The sequence below is a fragment of the Dermacentor albipictus genome, chromosome 4 (genome assembly GCF_038994185.2).
Source record: "Dermacentor albipictus isolate Rhodes 1998 colony chromosome 4, USDA_Dalb.pri_finalv2, whole genome shotgun sequence".
Lineage (NCBI taxonomy): Eukaryota > Metazoa > Arthropoda > Arachnida > Ixodida > Ixodidae > Dermacentor > Dermacentor albipictus.
The window spans coordinates 57,423,167-57,448,430 of NC_091824.1; the positions used below are offsets into that span (position 1 = coordinate 57,423,167).

The following is a 25,264-nucleotide window of genomic DNA, read 5'->3' on the forward strand; positions in this document are numbered from 1 at the left end:
GGAGAGGAGGGGGGATAAACTGTTTGTACTATAGAGTGAGCAAGCAGGTTGCCGACCGCTAGATCAAAGCCGGGGAATTCTCCGGGCAGCGTAGGCCTACGTGCACAACACGGGACGTCGTTGTCTGCCTCATGCTAGTTCAATAATGGCATAAGCATTCAGCGCAAAAGCAGGGCGCACGCACACGTTTTGCTCTGGCTGGACAACGCCAATGATGTCAAAAATTGCTGGAGCGAGACAAGACCGACACGGTGGAAGCTGTGAATAGTCTGATATCTGTCACAACAAGCCACTTGAAGCTGGAACAATGTCACACTTGAGTGGAGTCGCACTGAGAGACGCCCAGAGAGAAAAAGAAGCTGATAAATCACATATATATGACCAAGATTTACGAGGGAGTGCTCACACTTTTCGGAAATCCTAGACGTCCGACTTGTCACTGCCGGAAACCTCGCCGAGAGCTTGCAGACACTTCGCTGTATTCGGTGCAAGCCTGTTCAAACGAATCCCTATATCCGAACTTATTGCTTCCTCATACTCTCCGCTAAGTCCGTTCCACCTTCCCGTATGCTGTCCCAGCTCTTCCGACGCCGGCGTCCGGCGGCGCGTTGTCACCTACTGCTCGCTCATGTACTGCTGCTTCGGCACTCTCGTGCTTGCTGCAGCCGCTGTGGAGAGAGAGGGAGAGAAGCACCTCTAGTAGCAGTAGAGATGAGGCTACATATCAGTGAATTTGTTATGTTAGTGCTGCCCTGCCTGTGAGCTATTCGGCAAGACATCAGCATGCAGCGTACCCGGTCACCAAAGGACGCGAGAGTTTGTTTGCCTAGAGAGCTCCGCTTTAAACGACAATGTCACCCGAAGGCGAAACATTGAAAGCTATTGCAAGGAGCCGGATGTCCAGCTACGGCTAACGATCTGGGTAGCGGAAGTCACCGCCAGGCATGATCTCGAGGCCACGACCGGCAGCCTGAAAGCAACCCACGGAACGGCGGCATCTTAATTTTTCTTTTCATTTTTTGCCCTTCACTAAATAAAGTTTGTACCACCCCCACCACCACCACCACCACCAAGGTTTAGCATTTCACTCGACCTTGCATACACGGTGTTCTAAACAATATGCGAAGACGACATGCCGCGACGCCAGCACGCTATATAGCTTCTGCAGCGCAGCTCGAACTGGACTGTGGCAGATAACAGGTGCGTCACAACGCTGGCGCGGTGAGGAACACCAGTAGTGGCGTTACTGCCGTGGCACCTCGAAGCACCAACGAGAAAAAAAAGAGCAACGAGAAAAAAAACCAACGAGAAAAAAGAAAATTCAGCGGCGCAAGGCGGCTGCATGCTGAATAGAAGGAACGAGGCTACCAGGCGTCTCACACTGTTGACGCGACTAGGAGTGCCGCCAGGTGGCGTTGCAGGCATCGCACCTCGATGGTGCACGAGATGAGACCGACCGGGAAGCCGTCAGTGTTAGTCAGCGTCATGAAGTGAAATATTATGGCGCCGTCGACAATTCGCACCGCGGCACCCTTGATGCGCCGTTCCATCCAATCATGATCGCGCCAGTGCGCCGCACCGGTGCGATTTGTCGACAACGCCATTAAGCAATGTTATCTTGACGGTTTACTGCCCGTTTCCCTCAGACCAGTACATACACAGCTCAGCAGGAACGCTAGCGAGCTTAACAGTGTCCGTACGCGCAAATCTCGCGCCAACATCGGAACTGGTATAGAACGCTGCACCGAACTGTGCTGCCGAAGAGATAGACGTTGACGGGGCGTCCACTTCACTTCGTTGATTTTTTTGCAGCCAAACGCTGTCCGCATCACTCGAGATCCTCGTTGTAACTTCCCGTGTGTGTACCGCGCATGCGTCGTCGAGCGGGGGGAGGGGGAGGGGGGGGCTGCATGACAAGGCTAGCGGCGGCGCTGAAGGCGTAAACGCGCGTCGAGCATCCGTATAATTGTTGTGGCAATAAAAAAGAAAGCAAGCAATGTTGCGCAAGTTTCCGCGTTATAATAACATCTAAAGCGCAACCAAAAAAGAAGCTTCTAGATGAAAAAAAGAGAAAGAAATGAAACGCGCCAGATTTATTGGCCTTTATCTTCCGAAAGCATGAGGAAACTCGTCATCCTCAAAGCTAACCGCCTTTTCCTTTCATCCGTATGGTTATTAACAAGGGATGATCGTATATAAAGAGCAAAATAAATATGTTAAGCAAGCGACCGCGCCACTATATCATGCTCGAATCATCAAAAACCGATAAGCATGCAATCTTCGTAGTGCTGCTGGTTCGTCCAGCACATTTCAGTTGTATACAAATTTATACGGATAATTCAGTGGAACCGCAAACCTGTTCGCTTACTTTAATAATCGGCTTCGATGGTTTCTGCACAACTTTTCTTTATCGCCCAGAACGTAGCTGGTCGTTGCTTCTTGACATTTTGTTTTTAATTACTTGGTTAAGAGCCTAGACTTTCCCTACGATAATTAGAAGAGGTGAGTCTGGCGCTGCAGTAGTGCAGGCACCGTGGGAATGATAGGTAGTACGTGGATTTGTCTCATCTTCATGCTTGGGACTTCAAACGTTCTTGCGGCTTCGCTTAAGACGCTTTATCTGGAGCAAAATTGGCCTAAAGTTCAAACCCATTTATACTTTTCTTTAATGCAGAGGGTAATGAGACCTCGCAAGAACGCATAATCGCTACTAATTGCAGTGGTTCCGCTTGTGCATGCGTCCGTGGCGTAAGGATGTCAACATCGGGCTTGTGTGCTAGAGAGCCCGTGTTTAATTTTAATAATGTTTATGTAATTATTGCTAACGCAGTACTTTCTTAACAATTATCGCGTTTTCAAAGTCACGAAGCCATTTAAAGCCAGAAGAACGAAGTTTACACAAATCCACGTACCACCCATCATTCCCATGCTGTCTGAACTGCCCTGCTCGCACCTCCCACAGACACTGGCGCCCCAGTTCCCGCTAGTAATTGTATGAAACTCTATGGTTAAGAGGAATACGATCCAAACACAGTTTCTTGACTCCTCTGCAGCTGCGCATTTTAGGCAACAATGAGAAAATTGTTTGGTCAAATTTAGAGATCCTAAAGCAGAAGAGCAATACACGAGGTTCTTTATTTCATGGTTATTTTTTTAGTTGATGACCTAAAAAACACGCTTCCTACACAAGCTACATCACAACTCCATTTTTTTTTATGCAGCAAACGTCATCGACTTCGGTACAGGGCATAACCAGCTAAACGATTTTTTTCCTTTGCCAAGCTTTTGTTAGCAAAGGGAGGAGGAGGAGGAAGAGGAGGAGGAGGAACAATTTTATTATATGGAAAAAGGTCTGGCTGAAGGACGGGGCCCCTGGTCCTGCAGGACTTCGTTGGTTCTGCTCGCCATGATCGGCCTTTGATATGAGGCCCTGATTAGTGTGGTTAGTACCGATAGTACACTACTGTGCTTAGGCGATAGCGTTCTGTTGCTCAGAACGAGGTTGAGTGTTGTGAAAATTGAAGCATATTATCAGCACCATAATTAGCATAATCATCATCATCACCACGTGCTTCGACGCATTTATTTGAAGTACTTCGTGGTGAATCTTCTCCAATTATTGAGTTATTCCGCAATCGTCACAAAAATTTCCTCTGTTTCGCGCGTGTGTATTGGGCTCCCATAAACTTGCTACTTATCGCTTCTGCGAATTTTTCAGATAGTGTTTCACCGAAGCATCACTGCACCGGCCCGGACAAATCCTGAAGTTCGGGTCCGGCTGCGCAAAGCCTGTTTCGGTTTGGCTGGCCTAGACCTGACTGTCTCGCCCCTGGGCCGGGCTAGGGCCCTTGAATTGATAAACTTAGGTCGGACTTTCCAGCACAAGTGCTCGTTTTTGCATTTATAAGGAATTCTGCGCGGATCTGAAGTGATAAATTGGAAAACCTGGCTCTTAATTCCCTCAGCAAACAAAATAGGAGTCACGGAAATGCTAATTCTTCTTCTTTTTTTTTTAGAAACACGAACTTTGTTCTCACGAACAGGAGAGTATAAGCATAAACTTTGTTCGTTTCTGTGAGACGACTGTTTGTTGCCTGAAGTGGGGTTGATGCCCCCTGCCTAAAGGCAAAAAAGAAAAAAAAGAGAACGAGTTAGGAACCTCGCATCCCAGCCGAAAGCGCCCGCAGCGAATGAAATTTTAATGCAGCCGGCTACATAATACTTCAAGATAAAAGGACTTGTTTGAAGCCAGAGACAGCCTGCAATAGCTTTCTGTAGAATGTATTGCCAGAGAGTATTGCGAGAATTTTCTTAGAATCACCCCCGCACTTTCGTTGTGGTTTCTTGTAACCTCTACTGACTGCGCAGCTGCACACTACGGGTACATAGTCTTCGTATCGGCATACATAGTTGTGCGCATATGAGGATCCGTGGGATGTCCGAATGCCCTGACCCCTAAAATTTGTCACGTGTCGTACATTCGCACTGCGCGCACAAACTCATGTCGTTCTTCCCAGCTGTTACTATATTTTTTTTTCTCTGAAGAGACAACAAAAGTTTAATAATTATGCAAAAGAACCCGCCAGCACGTAAAAATTTCGCCATAAGGAAATTAGCGTGGCATGAATGTCAAACTAGACTCTCCCCGCCAAACCACAAGGCAAAAAAAAAAAATCTAATACTTACATGATGCCGCAGAAAATTTGTAGCTTTAGCATATTATACAGCATTTTGCATCTGTATATATCATTCTTAATTTGATCTTCCATATATTTATCCCCGTAATAAATAACTGTTATGTTGATCTGCGTGTATCAGGTGAACTGGCACCCGCGAACTCATAAGTACAGGCGGCATTGCTGTCAGGTTTAACGCAATGTTCCAATGTCGAAAGTAAGTTGTATTCCCGTTGAAAGGAAATGCACTTAGTGTCGCAAGTTGACTCTCATGCGCTTTATTTGTTTTAAATCCTTCTTCACATTGACTATAGATTAGAGAGTTTTACAATCAGCATCATCATCAGCCTGGTTACGCCCACTGCAGGGCAAAGGCCTCTCCCATACTTCTTCAACTAGCCCGGTCATGTACTTATTGTGGCCACGTTGTCCCTGCAAACTTATTAATCTCACCCGCCCACCTAACTTTCTGTCGCCCCCTGATACGCTTCCCTTCCCTTGGATTCTAGTCCGTAACCCTTAATGACCGTCGGTTGTCTTCCCTCCTCATTACATGTCCTGGCCATGCCCATTTCTTTTTCTCGATTTTAACTAAGATGTCATTAACTCGCGTTTGTTCCCTCACCCAATCTGCTCTTTTCTTATTCCTTAACGTTACACCTATCATTCTTCTTTCCATAGCTCGTTGCGTCGTCCTCAATATAAGTAGAACCCTTTTCTTAAGCACCGAGGTTTCTGCACCGTACGTGAGTACTGGTAAGACACAGCTGTTATATACTTTCCTCTTCAGGGATAATGGCAACCTGCTGTTCATGATCTGAGAATGCCTGCCAAACGCACCACAGCCCATTCTTATCCTTCTGATTATTTCCGTCTCAAGATCCGGATCCGCGATCACTACCTGTCCTAAGTAGATGCATTCCTTTACCACTTCCAGTGCCTCGCTACCTATCGTAAACTGCTGTTCTCTTCGAGACTCTTGAACATTACTTTAGTTTTGTGTAGATTAACTTTTAGACCCACCCTTCTGCTTTGTCTCTCCAGGTCTGTGAGCATGCATTGTAATTGGCCCCTGAGTTACTAAGGAAGGCAATATCATCAGCGAATTGAAGTTACTTAGGTATTCTCCATTAATTCTTATCCCCAATTCTTCCCAAACCAGGTCTCTGAATACCTCCTGTAAACACGCTGTGAATAGCGTTCGAGAGATCGTATCTCCATGCCTGACGCCTTTCTTTATTGGGATTTTGTTGCTTTCTTTATGTAAGACTACGGTGGCTGTGGAGCCGCTTTAGATATCTATGAGTATTTTTACATACGGCTCGTCTACACCCTGATTCCGTAATGCCTCCATGACTGCTGAGGTTTCGACTGAATCAAACAATTTCTCGTAATCAATGAAAGCTATACATATGGGTTGGAATATGTTCCGCACATTTCTCTATCACCTGATTGATAGTGTGAATATGGTCTATTATTGAGTAGCCTTTACGAAATCCTGCCTGGTCCTTTGGTTGACAAAAGTCTAAGGTTCCTGATTCTATTTGCGATTACCTTAGTAAATACTTTCTAGGCAATGGACAGTAAGCTGATCGGTCTATAATTTTTCAAGTTTTTGGTGTCCCCTTTTTTATGGAGTAGGATTATGTTAGCGTTCTTCCAAGATTCCGGTACATTCGAGGTCATGAGGCATTGCGTATACGGGGTGGCCAGTTTTCCTAGAACAATCTGCCCACCATCCTTCAACAAATCTGCTGTTACCTGATCCTCCCCAGCTGCCTTTCCCCTTTGCATAGCTCCCAAGTCTTTCTTTACTTCTTCCGGCGTTACTTGTGGGATTTCAAATTCCTGTAGACTATTCTCTCTTCCATTATCGTCGTGGGTGGCACTAGTACTATATAAATCTCTATAGAACTCCTCAGCCACTTGAACTATCTCATCCATATTAGTAATGATATTGCCGGCTTTGTCTCTTGCCGCATACATCTCATTCTTGCCTATTCCTAGTTTCTTCTTTACCGCTTTTAGGCTTCCTCCGTTCCTGAGAGCCTGTTCAATACTATCCATATTATACTTCCTTATGTCAGCTGTCTTACGCTTGTTGATTAAACTGGAAAGTTCTGGCAGTTCTGTTCTAGCTGTAGGGTTAGAGTCTTTCATACATTGGCGTTTCTTCATCAGATCTTTCGTCTCCTGCGATAGCTTACTGGTATCCTGTCTAATGGAGTTACCACCGACTTCTATTGCACACTTGCTTGCACATTGCTTCAACACTAAGGTCCTCTTCCTGAGTTAAAGCCGAATGCCTGTTCTGTAGCTTGATCCGGAATTCCTCTATTTTCCCTCTTACCGTTAACTCATTGATCGGCTTCTTACGTACCAGTTTCTTCCGTTCCCTCCTCAAGTCTAGGCTAATTCGAGTTGTTACCATCCTATAGTCACTGCAGCGCACTTTGCCGAGCACGTCCACATCTTGTATGATGCCAGGGTTAGCGCAGAGTATAAAGTCTATTTCATTTCTAGTCTCGCGTTTCGAAGTTTAGGATAGGAGCCCCAAATATTTGGGGCCCCACAGAGCTTTGCGGGTGCAAGCTTTGGGGCGCGCAGGAGTGAAAAGTTTGAGAATAGGGCTTTGCATTTGCGGATAGCGTCTTGCGCTGACAGCGCTACTGCGGCGTCAAGGAAAAGTTATCAGAAATAATGAAATGAAATATACAATTTTAATAAGAAGAGTAATTTTGACTGTCATGTTCTCGCGTTTAACTAAAATTTAGAGGTCATTAGCAGTGATACAATCTCGACCGGGTTAGGTGGGTCTTCAGCGCGAGAATCAGGAAACGACGAAGGCGGGCATCGTGATGATGAAAAAAAAAAGAGTAGAATAGGATGTATTCACTTCATTCGTACATGGTTGTGGCTCCATCCGAGTCTCGAGCGGTTCTCTCTCGCTCACAACCGTCCGGTTCCGCTTTTTTATGCCCTCTTCTTCTCTCTCTCCCTCGTTGAGGGAATTCACTGGTGAATCACAAACGCTGAATCGTACACCACCTCTACCGACCCTCACTGGTCATCAACATGCTGCTCGTGGTGCCCATGTCTTCAGTAAAACTAGCAACACATTGTTAAATCCACAGAAACAGTATGAACAAAATATGTTCATCGAACATAGTTTACTATCGCCACGTATCTCAATGCTTAGGGCCAAGACGAAGTCACTACGCAGAAAATATGACAATGATAGCAAGGAACATGCGCACATAACAAGGTATCCACACACTCGGCTTGAGCAGGCTTCTGTGACGAAAAAAAAAACCCTTTAAAAAGGGGTGAAACGTGGAAGACCTAAACAAACCTTCAAGAAACTGGATCTCGCCGTCGTACAAAAATTAATTAAGGGAAAATGAGACATCCACCCAATCGTAGCAATTGCTACAAAGGAAAGTTATATGGGTTCCTAGAAACAAGGGCCCCGCAGTTGAGGAAAAATTCGTCCCGGTGCGGGACGGAAAGACGATGGTCACGGGTTCGTTTCCTGGACCAGGACGAATTTTTCTTCAACTGCAGGGCTTTTCTTTCGAGAAACCCGTATGGGTTTCCTTTGTAATAATTGCTACGATGGGTGGATGTCTAATTATCCGTAAATAATTACTTCTCTACAACGTGCCGGTTTCGCAGAACTATTACGTCAAGGTCTTTCAAAAATAGGGATGGCTTGCTCACGCAGTAGTCCGCCGATCCTTAATTAAAAAAAAAAGCTTCCGCGATTTCTCGCTCGGTCCCGTCTTTTGCTTTCCTGAGAAACATATAGCGTCGTGAAACTTTGGCTTGCAGCCAAAGTTTCACGACGTGCTGTGAAAGCAGCGTGCTGCGACGTGCTGTGAAAGTGCCGTGAAGCTTTGGCTTGCAGCCGAAGTTTCACGGCACTTTTTGACATCTTACACTCCGCAGAAAACACAATCGGGAAATCATGCTTTGAAACAACCTTTTTGATGCTGTGTGACAGTTTATGAATAGACGAAATCGGGTGCACCAGCGTTTTTTGCTTACCAGGCCTACTTTCTGGATTAGGGTTCTTCATCTTTCGAAGTGACGCTTCTGAAACCGCAGTAATTAAAACCGATGGGTTTCTGGCTTCTTTCAGCCGCGTCACCTCCAGAGCGAAGCTTTCTCTCATTACGTTGAAACATGTCTTCGTTAGGGCTGATTGAAGACAATTCATTACAATTCCTCTTTTGACAACTTTGGAATCGGTACTGTTAAAAGGCAGTAGCCCCTTCTTAAACCTCGGGCCATATTGCCAGAATATATGGTCATCCCTAAATAGCAAAAATAGGTCCAGGAATTCTACTTGGCAATTCCTTGCTGTTTCCCAGGTGAAGCTAAGCCCGGCATTGTTGGACCAGAACACCTTAATAGTGTCATAAACAACAGGCTCCAGATAATAGTTTGAAGAATTTCTTAAAATTACGTGCAAATCATCTACATACCGGCATATTTTAACAACGCGAGGATGCTGCACATGTGAGTGTATGCGCATCCCAACATAAGCCAAAAATACCTCACAAAGAACCAGAGCTACAGCCGAGCCTATGCATATTCCTCGGTTTTGGAGGAAAAAGTTTCCCTCAAACTTCACAACAGTTGAGTTCAAATAATATTCTAACAAAGTTAGGGAGGCCTCATTTCGAATCTCTGTAGCATTCAGAAAATCCATTTCTCCGTAAGCCGCTATCTTTTCTTTTGAGACACTTAGAAGCCCTTGATGCGGAACAGAGTAAAACAATTCTTCGATATCAACCAAAAACTCATTGCATCACCCAGGCGACAGTTCATCAAAAAAAGAAAAGTTACAATGTCCGCAGAATTCCTTATCGAAAAGGGGTCTCCGCTCACGGGAAGCTGTAACCTACACTATAACTATAACCTCTCCCGTCCGGGAAGAAATTGTTAATGACCATGTAACAATGTCATGTTTAGGCCATATTGCTTCACGTGTTCCTAGCTACTTCTTTGCTTCTTGTGTTATTTTGCAACGTTTTGTGGATCACTATCCCGTTGCTTGTCGTTCATCTCTGCCTTCTCCCATGCCAACTGCTTGTCGAACCACCACACCCAATAACTCAATCTACATCACTATAACGGACCAGAGGGTCTTACACAAGCTCATTAACAGATTTAATTAGACGGCTCTAACTAAATAAAATTTACCAGAGAAGGTGTATAGTATCTTTTGCTACCAAATAAAGAAGTTCCAAAACATTTCTAAAGCACCGTAATACAGAAACGTATAAAGGACTATAATTGGTTGACCGAGGACATAATGCGTGCCATTTCTTACAGAGACATGCCCGGGAAACGGCGTAAGCATGCCTCAAAAAATAAAAACCTATGTCTCAAGTACAAAGCCGCAAGAAATAGGGTAGTTGCTTTAATAAGACACACACAGCGCCAGTACTTTTCCGAAAATTTTCAGGAGTCATCCAGAAATACCGCGAAAATATGGTCACTGATAAATTATCTTCGTGGCAAGAATGCTGCATGCAAACACGTGTACAATTTTTTTTTTCAGGCGAATCGGTTGAGGTCGCAGATAAATTCAACCATTTGTTTGCACTGGCTTCCGAGAACGCATGTTCATGTCAGGCCGTCCAATACACGCTTGAGGAATCCATTTCAGCGGCCGCATTTCTACCTAGAATTTCAGAAAGTGAACTCCATGAAATATTTTCAGCTTTAAGCGCCGTAAGGCTCCTGGAGTCGACGGTTTATCAGCGAATGGGCTACAAAGGAACTTTGCAGCCTTATCAGATATACTGCTCTTCATGTTGAACAATCTTCTTGATTCCGAGCTTATCCCAAAAAAGCTTAAGACCACAATTGTTAAACCACTTTTTAAAGGAAGGAAAAGGGATGACATGAAAAACTATCGGCCTATTTCTATACTACCCATGCTTTCTCACTATATTGAAACATTTAATTAAAATTCATGTCATCTTTTGTTGAAAAATTTTCAATTTTGTCGACTCGTCAGTTTGGTTTTGTTACCGGTCGTGGCACCTTAGCCCTTCTGGAGGAGTTCTCGGATGAACTGTTTCCAGCTCTTGATCAAAATCTGTTTAGCGTTGCTTTATTTTTGGACATATCTAAAGCTTTCGATACAGTTCATCACGGGATTCTATTACAAAAATTGTGTTCCATGCAGTGGTTTCAGGCGTCAATCTTACGACATTCTGAAAAACTATCTCGCAGAACGGCCACAAGTGGTTGTCTTGGATAAAACGGTAAATGCAAGTAGTGAGCTTCCACTGAAAGCCGGAGTTCCTCAAGGTTCCATTCTATCACCTCTACTTTTCAATATATGCATTAATTGGTTATTTCGGGTTGTTGCAAGGTGTTCAATATTTCAATACGCTGACGACACTGTATTGCTGTCAAAACATTATTCGTACAGCATGGCTATCTCGAATCTTCAGAATAATGGGGACAGGACAATGACTTGCTTCGCTGATAACTGTCTAAAGGTTAACGCCTTAAAAATCCAACTCGTTTGCTTTATATCCCCTTTAAAGCTAACCGTTATCGATGCACCGATTTTACTGCACAGTAGGAACTGTCATCCCTTTTGATGCGTGCTGGTTAAATACGTGAACTCGGTAAAATACCTGGGAGTATTCTTCGACAGCGATATGTCGTGGCCTAGTCAACTATCGCACATTTGCGATAAGCTTAGGAGCGCTGCGTGGTTATTCTTTCACATTAAATCTATCGTTCCACTTCAAGTTTTAAAAATAACTATTGTGCATGCCTTGGTCTACAGCACTCTTCGATATGGGATTACTGTTTTTGCTTTCTTCCCCACCCGCTGTCAACCGTGTTGATTCTTTGTTAAAAAACATACCAGAAAACATACCCTACAACACTCCATCAATCACAAATGGTAACATCTTCTCAGCTCTTGGCCTTCCATGCTTCTGGACTCTGTTTACGCAAACTGTGGTGCTAAGGCATTTTTGGTTTAGTGACTTTAAAGTATGTTACACATCCCCTCGAAGCCTTCGTAGTACTGTTCGCTTTATAGTTCCATGATCCTCAACAAGATATGGTGAAGCTGGTCGTTGTGTTTATGGGCCGACAATTCTGAACGATTTTCCAAATGAGGCATCCTCCATTACATCAAAAAAGGCATTGAAATATATGATTTATTCACTGTAACATGGTTGCTTCAACATTTGTAACAAATGCTGTTCATCATTTCTAAGAAAATGTACATCTTGCCATCTTGGTGTCGATTATTGATTCTTGCTATATGCTTTGCTTCTTGTCCGTGGTAAGCTTCCTAACCGTTAATCCTCCTGCATTATCTTGACAAATGTCTATGGTAAAGTAAGTATTGCACGATCGTCCGCTGATTTGGCCGGGCCAAGTCCCTCAAGCCACTTGTGGATTTGACAGGCCTGTTTCTTGTATTCTGTATTCCTTTGTGCAATAGAAATTATTATTATTATTATTATTATTATTATTATTATTATTATTATTATTATTATTATTATTATTATTATTATTATTATTATTATTATTATTATTATTATTATTAACTATGTTGTTGATCGTAAGCATCCGCGTAGTCGGTCATCATCATCAATCACCATCTCAAAGAACACTTTATATGAACAGTTCTGAGAGGATTTTTCTTTCTCTTTTCTTTTTGCGTCTGTGTCTGGGTGCACGCCCTGAACACGGCCGAGAACACCTTTCTTCTGTCGCCTATAGGAACTGAAAGGCCGAGGCTCTGGAGGGAGCTGCGATATTATACAGTGGCCATTCCGCAGACCCAAGAAAAAGTGTTGGATGAGCAATTTCCCACTGCAGTGTCGCAGTAAAAACTACGTACAAAGCGCCCAGCTCTGCTGCGAGGGTCACCCATGATCTATATATATATGTGACTGCAGCAGGGGCAAAATGCGAAGGTAGTTCCGCACGCGTGCACTCGCAAGCGGTCTGTCGTGACAGCGAGGTGCGCCTAAGAAGCTCGCAGCTCAGACAGCCACTCGGCGGCCAAAAGGCGTGAAACGTTTCACGAGACATGATTGGGCAAGTTGGACCATCGTAAGTAATAAATTAAGCGAGTGCACAAAAGGTAGAAAGCGTCGGGGCATGGACAAGACAGAGAAGAGCCAGACCTGCAGAGAGATGAGCGCCTCTGCAGCTCCCTGTCTTGTCCATGCTTCTTTATATATGCGCTCTTTTAATGTATTAAGCGGGAATTGTTTTTCGTGAGCTGCATCTCGCAGTCTTCGGAGTGATTTGTTTTTCTCCTGCGCTTTCTCGATGATTTCGATAATAATATATTGTCGGTGAGGCCTACGGGCATGGCGACGAATGCAGGCGTGGCCAGTTCTTCAGTGTGCCCTCGCTCTCTCTCGCAAGTATGCACAGGGCTTTTGGGGGCCCGGCTAAATCTCGATTAGGCAGTGGGCGCGCGGGACGTTGAGCATGGGTTGCAAGATGGCGTCTCAACAACTTGCCGGCCTAGCCTATTGCGCCATATTTTCCTACCTTTAGCGGCGCACGGTGGCTATGCGCTATACATACGTATAGCCACCGACACACCTTGCGTTTATTTGGTTGATGATTCACACCTATACGCGCTTTCCAACGGTATAAACACGGTGGGGTACGGCGGTTAATTGTGATGCTGCTATAGGGGTGGCGTCACCGTAGCGGCAAGTTGCTGCAAAGGGCCCTGGCATGGGCGAAATTCAGGCAAAATAATGTCACGAAAGACATCGGCTTTACATGGGCACAACTGTGTTTTATATGCATCTAAAGGCAACTCTCAGCTGCCGTGTCTCTACACTGGACGCCAATGTTATATAAATGGCGCCCGATGCTTGCCTTTAAATGCGCATAAAATACGGTTGACACCAGTGCTGAATAAGTGTGGTGCAGCCACTTCCCCTATACGTGTCGCGATATTCCACAAAGCATGGTGCTCTGCTGGCCACCATTGAAGTACTGATATTTAACGTATCTGGCTTATCAAAGGTTGATTATAGTTCCATTGACGCAGTGGCGCAACTTGGTCGTTTTTCTTTTATGCTATATATACTTGGCTGTTCCGGAGGGGAAGTTTGACGTCAAGTTTGATGCTGACCTCTGTCAACGGTATATTACAAAGCATTGCTGCTTGATATGTCAGGGTCTTCACGGCTGCCCCGTTTATTTTGGATCAGATTTGATTTTATTCCAAGCACGGCATGCATTTGGTCGCCATGCGTTGGAATCAAGTATTCACCACGCTCTGTTGCGTGTTAGATGTCAGTAACCGGCTGGCCTTTACGTGGTACACGGAATGAACACATGAACATGCCTCTGCCACCATCGCAAAGGCTTATGTAGCTTTCGTAAGCGCGACGTTATTGAGACGTTCGCAGCGGGTGATCTGGCTGGCGGAAGCTTGTTTCAAAGAGTAAAATATTGCCTCTGTCCTAATGGCGGCAAAAAAAGAGTAAGAAAGAGAAGATACGGAGTTCCAGATAGCGATCGGCGAGGCTGTAAGAGAAGGCACGGAAATGGAGGCCTTCTCTCGACCTCGCAAACCCCGCGGGTGGTGATGCGCGGTGGTTGCTCGGTTTCTTCTGTCCTGTCCGCGACCTCACAGTGAGCAGCAGCATCAGATAGTGACACAGTATATTCTGCGGTTTCCTGCTTTCTTTTCCCTCTTGCGATCGCGAAACGCACAAAAGTCGGAACTCGTCGAGAACGTGGCATCTTGTTGAAACCTTCCTGCTCCCATAGCCTGCGCTGTGCAACCTCGCGCGCGCTGGTCGTTCGAGCGAATGAATATCGGAGCTTATCAGAGGCTCCTTGCCAAAACATAAAAGTGACCTGCCTGGAAAAGTTGAACTTTCTTCTATCGCGAGAGCAAGAAGTGTACCCACCAGTGGTATCCGACAGCTAAGCATTCGTCGAGTATGTGCCTGCCATACAGGTATGATATATAGCATGAAAAAGGGCAGAGTGCAAAGTCCTCTTAGTATTTAGTATAATCATAGCGCATCAAGTCTTTTTGTAAGTGCGAACTACACTTGACGTTGCTCTGCAAGGGCCGTGCTTGCCCCCCCCCCCCCCCCCCCCTGTGAATAATGTAGCGCATATTATTCCATTGGTGGCCGTTTTCCTGATTATGGATGCTGCTAAGACTGGGTGCAATTTCCGTCTTTTACCGACGCCGGCGAAATTATATCAATGAAAACGGGGCAAGCTTTCGTACCGCGAAAGACGCAGCCCGAAACGCCTCTCTTCTTCGAAAACGACTTGAGATAATCATAGATGCCGAAACTCCAGTGCACGTCGAAAGCGCCCGTGCATGTCGACATCATTCCTGCTCCTTGAGCGAAGATTATTTTTTCCCTTCTTCTTTTTCTTTTTGTTGATCCAGCACACACAAATAAATGTTGAGATAAAAAGCGCGTCTCGGAAAGAAGTTCATAGGAGAGGTCGGCACAGAGGATCATGCGTACAGGCGGGCATGTCGTGCGTTCGACCTGGCAGTTACTGGCTGAGGCTTTTTAAGTTGGCGCGCCTTAAGTGCGTATATTAATAAGGTGTGTAAGAGCGTCCTTAAAGCGCCGTACGTTCATTCGCTTATAGCCATACAAGCATTTTCCGTGCTGCCATATATCCTCGAACACGCGTGAAACCATGAGGTCAGGTGACGTGTTCCTGGTGCAGTGCTCCCCGCTAGCTTTCATCGTTGCGTACAAGAAAGAATGCTTCGGTTGGTACAAACTTGGCCAACACATGTAACACTTATATTCTAACTGTTCTCGTATCATAACCGCGCATAATCGACAGTGTTCGAACCAGTCATGTCACAGGCTGAAGCCAATGTTTCAACATGCGGGCCTATCACTTCCTCGGCGGCAGACAACTCGCCTTGCTAAAACCTTGGCTCCCACCTGATGTTTGAGAGAACTGGTGATTACAAGTCTCCATCTTCCCGGTAACCCGTGTTTTCTTTGAACTATGCATAATGCTATCACGCATATATTCTTAATAGATCAGGTAACAAAGGACGAGAGCTCAGCCATGACAGTACTTCTATCGGTATTTTTTTGAGAGAGAGAATCGTGTAAATTTTTCTGTCAAAAGAAGTGATAAAAAGCCCAATTGGGCGTCATTCTTGCTCCTTCTACTCTAAAAAGGAAATAGCAAGGCGAAAAAGAATCGGCGCCCCGCCAGCCCCGGCCCCTTTTCAACGTCATCCGCTTATACTATTTTCGGATACTAGTTCTTCACACTCATTCGGCTACCCAAGCGTGGCCCGCGCGTCCGAGGGAAACACGGCCACGCCAGTTGGAATGCGCCCTCGCCTGGCCTTCGTCGTCGCCGTCGTCTCCCTCCTGCCGCGCGCGCGAGATCACGAGCACCGCCCGTAATGCGTATACACGACGCCTGTGGAACCAGTCGGGCGCGTGTATGAATACAAGCACGAACGCAAGGAAGGGGCGCGCGCTGAAGCTCAGAGGAAGAAGATGGAAGGGAGGGGGGGTAACTCCCGACCCCCGAGCCGGCAGGCAGGCAAAAGCGCGGGCCCGCGTGGCGTAATTGCAGTGCCGCCGCTGGACGCAAGAGAGCCGCTGTTGCGTGAGAGGAGGGAACCCGCTTTGTCTTAGGCCGGAGGCAGGGAAACGCCAGCGCGAGATGCCCCCATCCTCGCCCCGCCGGTGCGCCAGAGGGGGGTCCTGTTCAGGTCCAAGAGGGCCGGTGGAGGCGCGGCGCGGCGGCGGCGGTGGTGTGCGGGCCTCCCTAGGATCCTTGGCCGCGGCCTTCCAGTCGGCCCGCCGCGCGGTGGGCGTGGCCTGTCTGAGGACCATGGCCTTGCCTTTAGCTGCTTCGGGCGCTCAGCTAGGGAGAGCCTGGCAGGCAGCGCTCGGCGGCTCATTTAAATTGTTTCCTTCCAGAGGTTGTTGATCCACCCCGTGGGGATCTGCGTGCACGAAAAAAAAAAAAAAAGGAGCGTTGCGCTCGCACCCGCCGGTCTACCTGCCTTCCGTCCGGCATGGTTGCAGGAACTAAAAAAAGAAAGAAAGTAAGACAGCTTGGTGGGGCTTAAGGCGACGGCCTGCGCCACCAGGCGTCGTGGCGCCTCAGACGCAGGAAAATACGCCCTGAAATGAGAGATTAAAGGCATGCCCCAAAAATAGAAATAGAGAGAGAGAGAGTGAGGGGGGAGGGGGACTTGAGCCATGTCGGTTCCGATATATGCGCCAAAGTCGGATAGCGCCTAACTGGCGCCAAGCATTCCCCGTTCTGAAGCCTGAGTTCATCTTCAGAAATATAAGATCGGCGAAGAAACTTTTTTTTCGTAGAAGTCGCAATAGGACTACTACATTGGTACCTGTATGAAACACTATACAGATGTCAGCGAACTGTCACAAATCCAGTCAGGGACCAACCTGCTTCAATAGCGGCTGCCTGTTCACTAGACCAGCGAAGAAGAGAGAAGCAATAAAAGGGTCGCCCTGGACGTACCTTGGCTTCATGAAAAATAATTGCGCAACGCAAGCGTGTGAACGATGTCGCGGTACATATGCGTGACGCTTCAGTTCCGTCAGTATATCGTTTCATACATCTCGAATGCGAAACTGTCTTAATTTCACTAAGGAGCTCGGCCGACCAAGAGACAACAGGCTGCCCTTTGCAAGTGTCCTCGGGGTGCGAGGCTTGCCGACGATTTCCGAACGTATATACGCCTCGCGCCGGGCGCATTTCTGCATAATGTATGAAATAATGGCTTCACTGCTAGCGGCCCTCTGCGGCTGCTGCTGCTGCTGCACTGCTACCGGTACCGCTGCCGTAATTATTCGTAGACGAGTGCTTTAGGTGTGCGCACGGGGTTCGATTAATTACGCGATTGTGGCGACAACGCTGGCCGCCATGAGCCCCTTGCGAGTCCCATGCCCCCCTACGTTGCTCGGCGATTAGGTTAGGTTTCGGCGAGGGCATAGCGTTCGTTGCCCTCGTCTCCAGCGGCGTACCCTGCGCGAGGCGATAGGCTGACTCGGTATTTATGAGGCGGCAGCGGCGAACGTCCTTCGCTCTGCTGCCCAGCAGCTTGACCAACGCTGACGCGTCATAATAACTATAACTACGCCAGCCAAAAATTAGCGAGCGCATGGGAGGGAAGCGTTGAAATAAATCGCGCAGGCGAACGTAAACGGGGAGGTACGAATGGGGGGTGGGAGGAGGGGGTTGAGGAGAAGGATGCTCGAGATAGCCTTCTTTGCTTTGTCTCTTCGTGGAACTTCCAAACGCAATCTACATTTTTTAGCAGTTCAATTCACTTTAAGCGCATGGATTTGATGAAGTGCTATACGTTACTCGTACTAAACTGACCACGTGTAAGGTTTGTACGGGAATAAGCAACGCGGAGAACCAATTTAAACGCTTGTGGGTGCGGATGGTTAGGAATAGTACTATTTGGTTTATGGCTGCGCATCCTGTGGTTATATTCTTGAATTGCTTCGTCACTTTCGCGAAGCGAGCAATAGCCTTGCTGAAGCACGAACTGCTAGTTATCCTTGCAAACCTAACCACGGGCTCATGATTCACGTGAGCTCTCTATGTTGCGTGATTTACTCATCCGAAGCGAAGGCGGAATGAGCTCGCAGCCTCATCGTGTAGCCTTACTATATCGAGAAATTATTCCGCAGTGAGCACACATGATCTTGAGGTTGTGGTCTTACTATACTTGCGGCTTATCTATACCAGTAAGTGCAATCCTGCTTATAGTAAATGGCACGTCTCGTGCAAGGTGTGCCCGGTTGCTTTCGAACGCAACCTGTCTAGACGTTTGCGCGTGGTATAGAAATTAGCCGGATCTTTCGCCATTTTTCATGCCTCCAGAAACTAATGATTTTTGTACTGTCTAGGAGTCAGGCGCAGTCGTTGCATTTGTTCAAAAGCATTTTCACCTGCTTTCGTTGCATAATCCTCAAGTATCTCGTCCACAACCACAAAGAAATCAATTTCACGTGATGGTGCTTTAATCTGTGGGAATTTTAATTTGCAATACAGTGCTGTGAACCCGTAGCTATAGTTTCGGAGTTCATATTGTCGCACCGCAGCTCTTCATCGTGTAGTAAGTAACAAAGGAATAAACGAAAACAGAGTGTCGACCAGGTTAATGTTATTTAGGAACAGACTTTTCATTCCTCCATCAGCGATTTGTCCTTGTTCGAAATTGAAACTTACCTTTTTAAACAATTTTGATCTTGCTCGGCGTTCTGTTTTCATTATTGCGATTTTACCCGACAAGGTTGCTTTCGGCTGGACCCTCGATTTAATTCATAAGCTATTCATATTCTTAAGCATCATGGGGCACAGTTAACGTAATTTTTGTGTCATTTCATTGCTTTCCACCAAGAAAATAGTACCACGTCTGCTGTTTTAATTATTTACATACAAGGCCGGAAGGGTACCTTGTCGCAGGAAATCACAGACGCGCTGCATTTATTGAAGTTTACATGCTAAGCACGAATACGTATGCGCGTGATTAAGCTTTGATTGCCGGTTAAGGCCGATGTGGCCAGTCATCATTAATCATAAGTCCGTTCTTTCATGTTCAAAGGGTGCATCCAAACAGGGGTTACGTCTTTCTCAAAGAATATGCGTTCGGATGAACGCTATTAACGCACATGCACCAAATAATACCTGTGAATCCGACACGCCCTGAACACGCCTCTGTATAATAATTCTTATGCTTGCTGTACAGTCGTGGTAAGACAATTGCGATAATCTTCGCCTCCCTTTATTTCTTTACACCACGAGAATGTAGTTACCACGGCCGCGCCATTTATTTGCGAGCGATGCGGGAGTACTGCGACGCAGCAGTTTCCAGACGTAGAGCAATTATATGTACGTGCCAAATCAAACTTCGATTGATTGGCAGTTAAGGCCAATCTCGCCGAACGTCACTAGCTAACAGTTTATCATGCTCTAAATGTGCCTGAGAAAATGGCTCACGCCTATCGTATGACGATGTATGTTCGGATCAACGCTGCACTCACCTCTGCCAGATGATGTCTGTGATTCCTACACTCCCTGTAGACATCCCACCGTATATAATGCAACACTGGTGCGTATCTTCAATCATCGTCAACACCAACTACTGCAGCTCCAGCTTACTTAATCTTTTGTGAGTAAATAAGTATAACGTTGAACTGGAGCTATATGATCTTCAAGACCAGAGAGGCGGTTGGAGTTGATGGCGATGGAAATTGACTTTACGCAAGGTTGTTTCTACGGAACCCTGGGAAGGTGGGGGGGTTATGGGGCCCTGGGCCAGATGCTTCAAGTCAACAACCAGTGACCGTTACCTTCTTCAAATAACATCGTTTACTTTGATGGCAGTGACATCTCTATGTAAAAACTTCCCTCCGCGTATATGTTAACTATCTTTTGGTTACGTCAAAGCACACTATAACAAGAACCTGCTTCAGGAGTCTCGGTTCTTCTGCTTGCATGGTGTAGAGACGTTTACGCTATGACCGGCTATACGCGCGTTCTGTTGCCGCGTGAATGGAAACATTTAGAACAGGTTTCTCGCATGCATTTCTTGCTTATAGCGTGTTGGCGCAGCCACGCCAAGCCACGTGTCACATTGGGCACCCGCTTTAACCGGTAACCACATGGAACACGTATAGATGGTGATTACGGGGTAGTCATGGTACCGAGCGGCGTTACGATGTCGGGCGGCGCCTCGCCGTGAACACGTCGAAAGCACGCCCTATGCGTGGCCGCCCCTTTCGTTCCGGGTCCTGCTATGTTGCGTCAGGATTCGACGCACTTATAGCAGCGATGAAATCTTAGTTTCACAAGGCACGCTAGGGTCGACGGCTATGTACGCGGCCTACCTCATGACAGATCGACGACGTAAGTGGGCGATTCGACGCGGGTATATGACCGGTGCAACAGGACTGGTGCAGGATCTGCTGGCTTTTGTTGCGCGTTAGAAAGCTCAGTGTTCTTTATACACTTTGTCTTACGGGGTCGCTGACTATAGTCGGATACAAGTTTAGAAAAAGGGGGAGGCCCCGCCCAGATGACCGAAGCGGCGGTCACCGGCCGTCCGGCGCATGACGTCGGTCCAGAGTGCGCGCCCATTGGTGGATGCTCGTGTGCATCCGCCTCGGAAGAGTAAACGCCCCCTTTTTTCTAAAGTTGTATCCGACTATAGAAAAAAGTACATGCGCAGTCGCCTGATCTTACTTTCCAAAAAAAAAAAAAGGACTTGCTATACCAACGCCAACTAACGTCGCGAAGGACTGTCTGTGGCAAGCCTCCTGAAAAAAATCGTGGCGCCGAACAGAAAACGCCTTGCGGCAAAGCTGACTTTCTCGCGAATGCTCTGTAGCTCTCAATCTAATGTAGGTATCTTAGGAAAAAATCGTACTGAAATTGGCCCTCAGGACGAGTCTATCATTACACCGGGCTTCATTTACTTGTCATAATTAGTAAGTTCACGGTGAAGTTGTAAACGTTACAGAATTTCCGTCTGCTGTCAATGCATCATACACCCATCTACGGAGGGAGTATATAGTTACAGAAAACAACTGTAACTCTTGCTTAAAAAAAAAAAATTCCCGAAACAGATTATATGAAAATTAGCCGCTAGAACGACTATAACATTACGCCGAGTTTCATTTACTTTTCATAGTTACGTAGTTCACAGTGAAGTTGCAAATATTGTGGAATTCCCGTCTGCTCTCAATGCGTGGGCTTCTACGGGAGGGAAACGGACAGCCCCGGGTGTTTGACCGCCAGGATAAAACTCCAGTCCTTCCAAGTTTCATTCAGCCTATTAACTAGGAAGCATACTCAATCGCATCACCAGCTATGAACCACCAAGACTGACGGCAGCCTAACGTATCGACGGAGCACTTGCTTTGACTTGACTGATTTCCGAGCACTTTGCTGCGTGCACAGACAGTGTTCCCTCTATCCCGCTTTCTTTCTTTCTGTTCCCCCTTTCCCTTCCCCCAGTGTAGGGTAGCAAACCGGACGCTCGTCTGGTTGACCTCCCTGCCTTTCCTCTCTTTGCTATCTCTCTTTCTCTCAATCGCAAATTACAAACAAACGTGTTTTGTTTCGTGCACTCCTTTGGACTGCGCCCCGCTTAACGCACATATAGTCGCTCGCGTGGAGGCTCGGTTTAACGGCCACCTGCGTCTATCTAAACTGTGCTCCGTCGCAGCTGCGTCGACAACACCTGCGTCCTTAGAGCGGCGTCGCAAAAGCCCTTCGGCGGTAGCTATGCGTGCGTATGAGGTAGTGTGTGACGTAGTGCGCGCCTGATAAGTGCGACCAAGGGCAATTCTGGTACCATTTCCCTCCACCGTTCGCTATGGAAAGGCCACGCTTGATTCGTACGCCTGAAGAGCAGAGTCTCTACGATGAGCGACGTCGAGAGCAGCGGTGGCAGGCGGACCGTGGACGTCGTGCCTACATGGCGGCCCTACACTCTAAAAATGGTTGCACCCTTTGGGGTGTATATCTGCAACACAACGGTAATCGTCATCTGCCTTGATGCGTTTCCTTTCTTGAAAACGCCGCGCACGCTACTTTCCTGTCGGGAATGCTATGTCATGCTGATAACGCGCATGCCGTTCGTTACTGGAAAGTACTGGGCTCGCAGCGTTAAAGAAAGGAAACGCATCAAGGCAGATGACGATTATCGTTGTGTGGCAGGTATACACCCCAAAGGGTGCAAACTTCTGTTAGAGTGTAGAAGCGGAGCGTGCCCTCAAAGCGTCACCTAAGCGAGGAGCAAGAGAACGCAGCCAGTGACTCAGTGACTCCACTGGGGCACAGTGCCGGGATTCGACGAAGCAAACGAAAGGCGTCAGAGATACTTTCTCGATCACAACTTCGGATCAAGCTGTCGAGTATGTGGTCAATTGTGGTAGTGGGGAGGCCGCGTTCGCGGGGCCATTTGAGCCATCGCTTAAGGGGGTGTGATCCATTCATTGTCTTACGTGACTGACACATTTAATAACAGAGGTGATGCGCGAATGTGTTTGCGTACCTATTGTGACGATGACCACCGATCAGGACAATAAATGTGTTCGTACCTTTGTTCAAAATCCTGCGTCACCTCTGAGTCGTGCACTAAACAGGTTCGCTGGTCATCCACCTTCACAGAGTAAAACGGCTCATGATTGTTTCTTTTTTTAAAATGTTTTGCAAACCTTTTCATGGTGTTCGTTGGTATTTGGCAATGTGGCACTTCTGGCCGCGCGGCCGTCGTGATGGTGCAATTGTAGACTTCCTGTGTGTGTGTTTTTTTTTTTCCGTTCGCCACGCACTGCTGACTCAACTAAGAGGTAGCGCGTCCGTCGTTCTGCCCTCCAGACTCAGCGGGGCAGCCGCAGCCTCGGCTGCTCGGTCGCGGGACGACTTTATGTGCCATCTGTCGGTGCAGTTTCGTGCCCACTTGCAAAGTCATAGCTGCGTGACAAAGCTCGCTTTCATAAAGTTCGGTATGTTGTCTCGGTTGGTGTCACAGAGAAATTAAGGGCCAAAGTGTCGTGACAAACAAGCACGGGGACGCTGAAGACGCTGATGACCCGGGAACGTACATTTTGGAGGAAGCCGCCACAGGCGATGCGCTGCCGCCTGTGCGGGGCGGCTTCTGCACGCCGGCTTGGCCAAAGGGGAGAGACCTGGAAGGCAGGGCGCTGACAGGGCGAACCGTCCATCCGTCCTGCCCTCCTCCAAATCTATCAGGGGAGCAGCGCAGCGTTGGAAGAGGGCTCGGTCGTCGGCGTCGCGCGCGCACAGACGCACGCACACACCCAAAGGCATCTCCAGCAGCCACCCTTCTTTCTCTTATCATTGCCACCCTTCGTTCCATCTCGGCAAGACCCCAGGAGGCGCGCGGCGATTGGCCGGCGTCGCGTCACGTGGTGCGGCGCTTCCGCGGGCGCGGCGTTTACTCCCTGCAAGCCGCCCTCGCCGCAGCGCAAGCGCTCCTTCCGAGGGAGTGGGGGGAAGGGGGGGGCCGCACGCTCCGCCAATGCTGGCCGGGGCTGCGCCGGCGCCGCCGAATTCGATTATTAGAGCGCCGCTGCTGCCACCACGCCACGGCCCCCGGTGACGACGTGCACGCTCGCAGGGCGCGATAGAACGAGCGCGGCAGCGAGCGAGCGAAGGAGGCCGTTGGGCGAGGAAAGAGGTCCGGTCCTTTCCTCGCGGCGTTGCCTGAGCCGCCGGCAGCAGCAGTCGCAGAAGCGGCATGGCCTGGCGCGGCGCGGCGCGTCTCCTCCGCACCGGCGTCGACGGCGGCACACCAGCAGCAGCGACTGGCGGCGTAGCGCCGGAAACGTCGACGACCGCGCCGCATGCGCTTCGGGAGACGCGTCGCTGGAATCGGCCCCTGCTTGGATTACAATGTTGTCCTGACGTCGCTGCAGTGCGTCCTTACGTCGTAGCCGGCCTCCTTCTCCGCCCTGTCACTGTCGTCACGGTAGGTGGTCCTATCAACCCCCGCGGGCGCCAGCGCACACCTCCCCTCTGCAGCTTCCGCGGCCTTCGTAAATAGCGTACGCCACGCGAACGCGCGCGCGCGCGCGCCCGTACGCGCTTGGTTCCGGCTCGCCACCTATTCTGTTCCGCCTTTATGCCTTTGCTCTTCTTTCATGGCGCACGCTGGTCCCGTCGAGCGGGATATTTGTGGGCGTCGCGCGGAGGACGGTTGCGCTCTACACCGGAACGGTCTCACGCTGCAAGGGCCGCATTTGTCCCTCTGCCGCATCGCACGTTCACTAACTGCACTTAATGACTTGCGTTGTTTTCGTACCAGGTTAGTTCCATAACACGGCTGTGGTTTTATCGCTATTGCCCTACAGACCGCTCCGCTCACTTAAATGTAGTACGCTTCAACATTCTCGTTCTCGGCCATTCCTTCTCCATAATTTGCTCGTTTTTTTTCCTCTTTTGGCTGCTTGCCTTGAGTTTTATATAAAAGGTTCTTTAGGGAATCACCTGTACTTTCGGTTTCAATTTTTGCTTCTGTTCGCTTCAGACCGTTAACTTCCGCGTCATCCGCTCACACACTCTATTTTCTTCACTGTGATTTCCAAATTCATCCTCACCACGCCTGTGTTTCTGACAACAGCTACAGCGACTTATTTTAACTACAAGCTAGCAAGCTGGGTCAGTTGGTACATCACTGAAGGTGAAAAAACACAGCGAAAAGCACTTACTTTAACTTATCAAACCTATTTTAACATTAAGTTGTCCTTTCTAATCTGTAACCATTGTCCGCTGGGAGAAAATCATTTTCGCTTTCGCGATGACCTTTCCTTCTTTGATGGCTGTTGCATCTTTCCGGTAACTGATTTCACACAAATTTCTTTTGTGGGAGGTATAACAAGAAAGGAACGGAAACCGGACGGTACGATACCAAGAACTCACCGCTACACAACCACACAGGAACGTACATACAGCAAGACGAACGCATATCCTGTGAGGGAAAGACAAGCCTCTTCATTGCGCATTCCCCCCTCCCCTTTGTGCCTGCC

The 25,264-nt window shown here is 47.7% G+C and overlaps 1 protein-coding gene across 7 annotated transcripts in view; it reads left to right on the top strand.

Moving 5' to 3' along the window:
* Positions 1 to 25,264, top strand: part of LOC139059103 (homeotic protein antennapedia-like) — a 368,433-nt gene that overhangs the window by 246,296 nt on the left and 96,873 nt on the right. The window contains exon 1 of one of the 7 annotated variants that reach the window (XM_070537006.1): positions 23,752 to 24,207. The exons of the other annotated variants lie outside the window; for them this stretch is intronic. The gene's annotated coding sequence lies outside the window, so the exon portion shown is untranslated. Of the gene's footprint in view, positions 1 to 23,751; positions 24,208 to 25,264 lie in introns of those variants that run through there. 7 annotated transcript variants of the gene reach the window in all.